Raw genomic sequence first — 10,655 nt, 5'->3', positions numbered from 1 at the left:
GGCTTGGAATACTACTAATATCGCCACAAGGGGACATAATACCCCACTCAATAGCTTGTGAGTTCCAAACCACTAACAATGAGGCTGAGTATGAAGCCTTGATAGCTGGTTTGCAAATTGCTAAGCATATGAGGATCAGGTATCTTGAGGTACATGTAGATTCATTGTTAATCACTAGTCACTTTAATGGATCCTATGTTGTTAAAGGTGAAAAGCTAACCAAATATTTGGAGATAGTCAAAGAATTGGCACTCTCTTTTGTTTCCTTTAGTTTGACGCAGGTACCAATGGAAGAAAATACAGAAGCTGATGCATTGGCTAATCTAGGATCATCTTTGAAGATCCCGGAGGATATAAGTATCCCCATTATCCGTATCCCGGCTCCTGCCATCAAGGATCATGTGGCCATGGAAATAGGAGAGGATTCTGCAATTATCCCTAGTGAGGATACTCGATCTCATTCAGGATCAGGATCATGGATCCTGCCAATCATGAGATACTTACAACATGGAGAGATTTCTATAGGAGAAAACCCTAGAGCTTTCAAAATTAAGGTATCTCAATTCACAATTTTAAATAATGTATTGTAAAAGCGATCTCTTGCAGGACCATATTTAAGATGCATTGAGGATCCTGAAATCCAAGAAGTTTTAAAAGACTTCCACGAAGGAGATTGTGGAAACCACACTGGGGGCAGGGTATTATTCTCAAGGATCCTGAGGACAGGATACTATTGGCCAACTATGAAAAGAGATGCTGTGGAATATGCTAAGAAGTGTGATCCTTGTCAGAGACACAGCAATATCCTTCATCAGTCGGCCGAATTTTTGCATCCCATATCCTCCTCTTGGCCATTTATGAGATGGATATAGTTGGTAAGCTCCCTAAGGCACCTGGTGGAAAAGTGTTCATGCTTGCTATGACTGATTACTTCTCCAAGTGGATAGAGGCTGAAGCTTTTGCCCAAGTTAGAGAAAAGGAAGTTATATCCTTCATTAAAAGAAATATTATTATTAGATTTGGCATCCCTTCTGAAATTATATGTGATAATGGTTCCCAATTTATTGGGGGCAGAACTACTAACTTTTGTGACAGTTGGGGGATTAAGATGATAACATCAACACCAGTCCACCCACAAGCTAATGGTCAAGCAGAATCAGCCAACAAGATCATCATCAACAATTTGAAGAAGAAGCTTGGATCCAAAAAAGGGAAATGGGTAGAAGAACTACCTTATGTGCTTTGGGCTGATAGGACGACCCCCAAGAATGCTACATGCCAGACTCCATTCTCTTTGGTACTTGGGGCAGAATCAGTGATCCCTACAGAAATGGTGGTTCCAACTGCTAGAACAAGTATCCGTGATACCGTGGAAAATGATGAGAACTTGGTTCAAGACCTGGATACTATTGAAGAAATCAGGGATCTGGCTAGGATAAGGATGGCCAGTTATCAACAAAGAATGGCTGGTGCTTACAACAAAAATGTCAGGATCAGGAAGTTTCAAATTGGTGATATGGTGTTAAGGAAAGCATTTCAGAATACCACCAATCCTGCTGATGGAAAATTGGCACCAAAATGGGAAGGCCCTTATTTGATTGAAGCTGAGGCAGGAAAGGGGGCATATCGATTGCTGACAATGGAAGGTGATTTGCTACCAAGAGCCTGGAATGCTGTCCACTTGAAGAAATATTTCATGTGAATAGGATCCTCATAAATCAGATGATCCTTACATCATGAATATCCTTGAAGGATCCTTAAAGCACCGATGATCCTTACTTTGGTAACATCCTAATCTCAAACTATTTCATTCCCTTACTTTCTCACCTTAGGATAAGGATCCTGCATCCTTTATCCACTTCTCACGTGATTCTGAGTTTTGAAAGTTCAGGTATCCTTAGCAAAATGTTGGTTATCCACAGAAGCAACCAGTCACTTGGGTTTGACCCCAGTTATTTGGGCTTGACCCCAGTTCCGCCTGTAGCACATGATGATCCTGGTATAGTTCATGGCAGTGGGACCAGTACTCGCTTTAGGGGCTGATAATTCCATTGTACTGGCTATACCTAGGATCCTACGTATAATGGTAGACGTACCATACATCCGTTCCTAAGGTTTCTAACGTTTTCACGTTAGCTAAGGTTTTGGCATTTTCATGCCACTAAGTTTGGATAGTCGCCAGTTAGGGCCATACTCCAGTTTACAAACGATCATTGGGCTTGTCCCCAGTTATCCTTGGGCTTGTCCCCAGTTATCCTTGGGCTTATCCCCAGTTGCTAACTTTTATCTTATATTGGCTTAGTCCCAAGTTATGTTCTATGTCAGGTCTTTGAAGTTAAACAACCAAGGATCCTTGATCCTTACTTCTCTCTAAGGTTTGTCTTAGAGTTATCCTGGTTATGGTATTAAAGGTTAGGACCCTAACTTGGATCCTCATATATGATCCTTAACTATTTTAATTTTGTTCATTGTTTATTTGAATAACCCTTGTATTTTGACAACTAAACTTGTGATCCTTATAAAATACTACTTTTTGGGATTTTTCAACTACAGGATATTTGATCCTGGATCATATCCTAAATATTTTCTATCTTACTTATCCAAGATTTCTTATTTAGACAAGTATACATCAAAACAATTGGAAATTAAAAAGACAAACAAGGATAACAACACAAGATAAGCCAAAAAAGATTATAGTTATTTAACAAAGATTAAACCACCAAAAGTTTTCAAGATTGCCAACCCACGTTTCTACCAGCAAAACGTGGCCCGTCCACATGGGTTGGCAACGGGTGTCCATTGTTTATGCGGTCATAGCATGCAGGAAATAAAAAGGCGGCAGGATCACAATGGCTTCATCCCCCAAACAGAGGATCCCTCCACCATTTGCGATCCTACCTATTGTCTGAAGGATCCTGGATCCTTAATCCTAAAACTATTGTTCAAAGTGCAAACCAACAATTGTTCAACAAAAACTACCATCAAACTAAAAAATTGGGCTCCGGCTATGTCTAGAAGTGTCCATCATTGCCCAATCACACAGCCTACACCTTCGCTGCTCCTTCATCCTCTCCAGCTCCAGCATCCTTCACTTAATCCTTGCCACTGCCTCCGGCCTCAAGCGCCAACATCTCCTCAGCCTCCTCATCATCCTCCAGGTCAGCTAGCCTTGCCTTCCAGCCTTCAACATCCCAGCTGCTTCTGTCGAAGTCAGGATCCTAGGCCTCCTGGGCCATCTGCAGTCTTGTTTTGTACATTGTGATAGCAGCAGAGACCTTTGCACCTCCACGATTTCATGCTTCTCGTAGTCGATGTCAGTCAGGAGTTTGGCTGTCTCGGTCCTGGCAGCTTGGAGGGCCTTTTCAAGATCAGCGATCTTGTGATCCTTGAGCACTGAGATTTGTTGGAGGTCAGCCATCCTCTTATCCAACTCCTCGACGCTCCCCACGTAATCCTCAATCTCAGCAAATTTCTGCAAAGAAGACAAAGTAGTTCAAGGTCAGGTGATCCTCAAATGAACAGGATATATGAGCAGGATATATGAGCAGGATATGTAAGCAGAATCAGTGATCCTTACCTCATTGAAGTATTCGAGGAACTGGTGGCAGATCAGTGGTAGGCCTTGTAGGTCCTCAACATCAGAGCTCTTTCTCTTTTTGCCACCCTTTCCTTTGCTGGGTGCCTTGGGGATTGAGACGCTCGGGCTTGCGATTGCCTTCTTCTTGGATTTGACAGTGTCAAGATCAGCCATACCGAACTTGGAGGCAGCTTTGGAGGATTTTCCAGCACCTACACATTCAAAACAAGATGAGTATCCTTATCCTATTTCTGTGTAACTATTTATTTAAATTCTTAATCATACAAAAAACAGGATACTTACTTGACATAGTAACTCAGCCTGAGGATATCTCTTGTGAATCCTGGGTATTGGTGTTGAATGTTCTTGTTGCAGGATCAAGCTTTCCGAAAGCAGCGAGTCTCTCTTTGGCAGCAGGAGTCAGTTTGAGATGTGAAACGGTAACAGCTGCATAACAAAGAACAAAAGGGTATTAGTGATCCTCATACAAAAGGAGATTATCTGGTGATCCTTCTCAAGATCCTCTATCCTACCATGGGTGCACCACTCCCTGGGCAGATCCTTCCCGTTTGGGATAGTGTCTCTTCTGACGAAGAAGAAGCGTCGCTTCCAGTTTGTATCGTTTTTGGTAGCTTTGAAAACAGGGTGCTCTTCACCAGCTTTTCGTTTGAACAAGTATCGGTGGGATCCAATAGTAGTGAGATCATACATCTCAGCCAGTTCTGACATTCCAAGATCAATCCCTTCCTGCTCGATGATCCTTTCAAGGGTGTATAAAACCCTCCAGATCATCGGCATAGCTTGGATGTAGGAGATGCCAGTGAGGGAGAAGAAAGATTGGGTGAATTGAGGGAAAGGATATGAGTATCCTATCATAAAAGGGGTGACAGGGAAAGCTACCCAAGTCTCAGAGATGTAGTCACTCAGAGCAGTAGGATCGAAAGGTTTGAAGAAGGTGTTCGCCGGAAAGTAGTGCCGGATTTTGTCAATTTGAGGGTCAGTAAAGCAACACCTCTCATTGGGAGAATCCTTGATGATCCCTTGACCCTTCAGAGGGCTGTTCTTTTTGAGATCCTTGGCAGGAGAATTTCGGAGCATCATACTTGACGGTGGTAAAGAAAGAAAAATAGAGTAAGAGAAAGGAAAAGAAGAAGGAAAGAGGATTACCTAGTTGATCTTCCAATACGAATATAAAGGGAGTTCTCTTGAATTTAAATGCTAATCGATCCCTATCTCTATCTCTTATTTATAATCATGATCTTGCAGGCATGTCACTTCGGTGACGTCAAAAGGGTAACGGCTAGTTCGATATTAACGGCTATATATCTGTTAGTTAGTTGCGGATAAGATCAACAAAATATAACTCGTTTATGTTACATAATTACTCCTTATATTTTGGGGGCAATTGTTAGGGCAGGATTTTTTAATGACCTATGATCCTCACTTATTATCCTATTAGTGATCCTTACTTCTGTGACAGATAGTGATCCTCAGAAGTGCTTCAGGATCAGGATCATGGATCACCCTAAGGATCCTTGTACTAACGATTGTTTACTTTGAATTTCGTATTGTTTTGCAGGAGTAATAAGTTGGACTTGGTCTTGGCAACGTTACTAAGGAATATTCTACGGTTATTTCGCACGTGTTTGACTGAAAATGGACGTTGTGGAGAACGTGGGAGTATGGCACGAATTGTGGACAGTTTGTTAGGCTAGTTAACTTCTATTTTAAAAGGGGTAGCGAGCTAGCTTTAGAAACACTTGGCTAATTTTGGCTACACACACTCGTACAACCGCACTCTTGAGCATACAGCAAAACACTTAGCAATTTTTACACATTTTTGCACGTTACACCGTAGTGATCCTTGTACCTAGCTCGCTATTATCCGAAGTTGTAAACAATTATTGGTTAATTGGAAGTTGGTGATCGGTAGTTTCCATCACCCGAGGTTTTTTATGCCGGAGATCATTCATTGATCAAGGGCTTTTTCCTCGTATAAATCTTTGTGTCACTTGTGCAATTCATATCTAAGTGGTCCTTATCATTGTTCACTAATTCAAGCATCATACCCCGTAACAAAGAGTTTGGTTGCATTATCCTCATCTGATTGTTGACCAAAACACCACTGATGTACTATCATTTTCTCTTTTGCTCGCCAGGAAACTCATTTTTGTTTTTCTATTGTTTTTGTGTTTTTGAAATTTTTCGATGTTTTTGGATTTTTAAAGTTTGGATTTACTCCCCCTAAAATGAAAAAAGTACGAGAAATTAAGAAAACACAAACAAATATTTACAAAAATGATTTTCCGATGTTGGTTTTACTCTGGCTTGACCTTAATGTCGTTTACCAATAATAAAAAGTCAAATCATGATTTGTCAAATGCTTTGGTAAAAAGGTCGGCACGTTGGTCATCGGTGTGGACCTTAACAACATCGATAAGCCTTTTATCAAAGAAATCACGTATGAAGTGATATTTGATTTCGATGTGTTTGGTATTTGAATGCTGCATAGGATTTCTAGTGATCTGTAAGGCAGCAGAATTATCGACGAAAATAGGAGTAGTTAGGAATTCAAAACCATAATCGTGCATTTGCTGTTGGATCCACAGAACTTGGGAGCAATAACTTGAGGCAACAATGTATTCAGCTTCGCATGTTGATGTAGCGACACAAGTCTGCTTCTTGCACTGCCATGTGACTAGGCGATTTCCTAAAAACTGACATCCAGCCGTTGTGGATTTGCCGTCGATTTTGCATCCGCCAAAATCAGAATCACTGAACGCGATCAAGTCAAAGCTATCATCCCTAGGGTACCATAGACCGGTGTCCGGGCATCCCTTCAAATAGCGGAATATCCTTTTAACAGCTGCAAGATGTGAGTCCTTCGGATTAACTTGATATCTGGCAAGCAGGCACGTTGGATACATTATGTCTGGTCTTGATGCTGTGAGGTACATAAGAGATCTGATCATTGCGCGGTAATATGAAGAGCTAACAACTTCACCCTTCAAGTCGGGATGAATTCCATGATTTTGCTGCAGTGGGGTACCAATGGGCGATGTGTTAGACATCTGAAATCGGTTCAGGATGTCATTGATATACTTAGTCTGATGGATGAATATCCCAGACTTCGTTCGTTGCACTTGTAAACCCAAAAAGAAAGTCATCTCCCCATAGCGCTCATTTCAAATTTCTCCTGCATAACACGCTCGAAATTCCTACACAAAGCATCGTTAGTAGAACCAAAAATAATATCATCTACGTATACCTGTACCAATAGAAGATCTCCATCATGTTCTTTGATGAAAAGAGTGCAATCGATAAGACCTCTGCGAAATCCATTCTCCAGCAGATAATTAGATAAGGTTGCATACCAAGCTCGTGGTCCTTGATGTAGACCATAGAGAGCTTTGTTCAACAACCAAACCCGATCAGGGTGAATAGGATCTTCAAAACCTGGAGGCTGTTCGACATACACCTCTTCTTCAACCACACCTTGTAAGAATGCACTTTTCACGTCCATTTGGTAGACCTTTAATCCTTTGAAGGACGCATAGGCTAGAAAGATTCGAATTGCTTCAAGACGTGCAACCGGTGCATAAACTTCGTTGTAGTCGATCCCTTCAATCTGACGAAAACCTTGAACAACTAATCTTGCTTTGTTTAGAATAACTACTCCACGGTCATCCTTCTTGCACTTATAAACCCAATGGGTACCAATCTTCTTGTAATCATCCGGTTTATCAACGAGTTTCAAGACACCTAGCTTCTGGAATTGCTGCAGTTCTTCCTGCATGGCTTCAACCCAAGAATTATCTTTCAAAGCTTCTTTCCAAGACTTTGGTTCTTCTTGTGATACATAACACGCGAAGGACCAATCGTTTTGTTGACCAGATTCCCTAATAGCCGCATACAAGCCTGCATTGTTTTTGTTTCGCAACATGTTTCTTGTTTGTACGCCACTTTGCACATTACCGATGATGTTTTGTTGAGGATGGGTATTCTGAATTCTTGTTTCTGGATTATCTGGAACGGGAATGTTTGTACCCAGATTGTTGAGATTGAGATCAACAACCAATTCAATACCCGGAACTGTCGAAGAGGATGATGCAGTAGCTTCAGCTGTTTTAGGGGCGTCCACTGGAGGTGTAGCCTATGAAGTACCATGAACAGCTTTATGGTCTGCATCGAGAAATTCATCATCCTCTGAAGATTCGTTCAGTTCGTTAGCATCGTGAAAATCCTCATTTTCGATAGTATTATTGTTCACTAAAGATGGTTCTGGATTGTTGACAATAATTGGACGAACCAAGGGTGAATCTGTTGCGTTGTCACTCTCGAAAAACATCTTTGCCGCATCATTTTCTTCAACTTCTTAAATATTGATCGAATTGAAAAAGTCATCGTACTAAAACATCCAAGGCTGACCAGGACATTTGACTGGAAATGTGTGCCTTTGTACTCTAACTTCAGACCATTCCTCGACCCTTTTTGTCTCTAGATTCCAGACTCTTAAGTTCGGGGTTGCATACCCAAGAAAGTATCCTTCAATTGCTTTTGCCCCAAACTTTCCATTCGGATCGATCATAGTGCAAGGAGCTCCAAACGGTTCAAGATATTGTAAATCTGGTTTCCATTTGTGAAGAAGCTCAAAGCAGGTCTTGTCGTGTCTTTTTACTGTAAGGACCCGATTCAACGTGTAACAGGCAGAGGCCACAACTTCACTCCAGAATGGAATGGGTAATTGGGACTCTACCAACATGGTCCTAGCTGTTTCGATCAATGTACGGTTCTTACGCTCAGCGACGCCATTCTGTTGAGGAGTGTAACTTGCACTGAATTCGTGAAGAATACCTTTGGATCTACAGAACTCCTCCATGGCATGATTCTTAAACTCAGTTCCATTGTCGCTGCGTATCCGTCTAACTTTCAAAGTATACAAATTCTCAATCGTTGTGATCAAGTTTTTGATAATTTCGAAAGTTTCACTCTTGTGTGCCATGAACGCCACCCAAGAAAATCTTGAATAATCATCAGTCACCATGAGGCAGTACTGATCATTCCTGATGCTTTTATGCTTGACAGGACCAAACAAATCCATGTGCAAACGTTCAAGAGGAACTACCACGGTGTTGATCTTCTTTGTAGGTTGCGACTTCTTTCTTTGCTTCCCTTTCTAGCATGAAACACAGACGTCTTGAAGATGGAAATTTTTAAGAGGAACACCAGTCACTAATTCATTTGACACCAAATGATTCATTTTTCTGAAATGAATGTGTCCCACCCGTCTATGCCAAGAGATTGAATCCTTTTTTGTGGCTTTGGAAACGAAACTGGTTGCTTGTGCAGACGTTGTAATGGCTTGGCTCATATCAAGGACATACAAATCATTAATCCTTGGAGCAGATAAGAGAATCCAGTCTTTCGGAATCTTGAAACCGGGTTTCAGCACATAACATCCATTTGCATCAAAGTGTACTGAAAACTTCTTATCACAGATTTGTGAAATGCTGAGAAGATTGTGATCAAGTTGTTGCCCAAAGTTGATCTTATCAAAGCTTACAACCCCGTTGGATACCATTCCTTCACTAGTAATATATCTGCCTTTATCTCCAGCAAAAGAAACATAACCTCCTCTAATAGATTTAACGTCGTAGAGAAGCTTCATGTCGCCTGTCATGTGCCTGGATGCCCCACTATCAACAATCCAATGACTGCTGAAAGTTCCTCCTGGGACATCCTGCACATGAACTCACATGATTAGTTGGAGATGGGGACCCAAGCCATTGTGGTCTTGGGTCTTCCATTTTCATCGACAAAAGTTACTTCACTTTTCGATGGTTTGGAAATTGTGATGCTCCCCCTGAATTAGTAACCGTTGTTGGTTTCCAAGTCTGTTGTGTTTTACCAGTTTGAATTTTCGAAATCTTAACTTCGTGATAATTAGAAGTTTTAGAAATTTCTGGTTTAACGGAAACAGGTTGTTCGTGAACCACGTCAGTTTTAATTGCCTTTTCAATTACCTTGACTTTCTGGCATTTCTGTTTCTTTTCCCTTTCTTTTACAAGACGGGGATCTTGTTTTGAAGAAACAAATCTCTTTCAGTAATTTTGTTCACGGGGAACATCAACTTTAGCCTTTAACTTATGAAGATACGGACAATTTCGAATGATATGGCCAATTTCACCACACTCAAAACATGATCTTCGTTCAACAAACCTGATCTTCGTTCAACAAACCCCGAAGTATCATCTGACTGTCCTGTTGATGAACTTTGTGATCCCGAGGTACTTGGTTTTGAACTATTTTGTTCATTTCTTTTCAAAATTTTAACTTGATTGATATGATCTAAGTTGGATTTATTTACAGAAGTTTCCAATTTATCCGTTCCCGTTGATTTCACAAAGTTCACTTTCTTGTTCTTCTTTTGGTTCGGTTCCTTTCGACCATGAGTCGTTGATTTACCTTTTGGTTTGGTATGATTTTGCTGCTTTTTCACTGTTGGCAATCTTTGATTTCCATATTGTTTTCGAACTTCAGCTTTTGGAATCGAAGGGCACTATGTTACCACAACGTGTGAACCCGACTTTCCTAAAAACCTACTTGTCGAATCTTCAAAAACTTTACTGATTAAAGATTGATTTACATTTTTAATCAGAAAATCTTTGTCATAATAGATTTTATCATCACCAACAAGAGTGTATAGCAAATTCACACTCTCAGACTCTTTTGCAGACGTGGACTCGACCAGAACAGTCTTAGCAGGTTTTGCGGGAGGATCACATAAAAGATGATTCTCAATAGGTATGTCCTCTTCTTTAATTAGCGCATCAGACTGTGCTGAGTCAGTATCATCGGAATCATCATCTGAAGAATCAGCATCCTCAACAATGACTGGAGGATCCTGATTTTGTTCAGCAGTTGACGCACTTGAAACTGTTGAAACATCCAAATCTGATGATACTTCATTTTTGTATCCAAGTCTGGTTGCAAATTCCTCAATGTCTAAAGGAATAGATTGCTCAAAATAAGTTCTATTCTCCTCATCAAGCATTGCGTCATAATTTTGTCTGACAGG

The sequence above is a fragment of the Helianthus annuus genome, chromosome 2 (genome assembly GCF_002127325.2).
Source record: "Helianthus annuus cultivar XRQ/B chromosome 2, HanXRQr2.0-SUNRISE, whole genome shotgun sequence".
NCBI classification, from domain to species: domain Eukaryota; kingdom Viridiplantae; phylum Streptophyta; class Magnoliopsida; order Asterales; family Asteraceae; genus Helianthus; species Helianthus annuus.
This window is presented reverse-complemented; position numbering follows the sequence as displayed.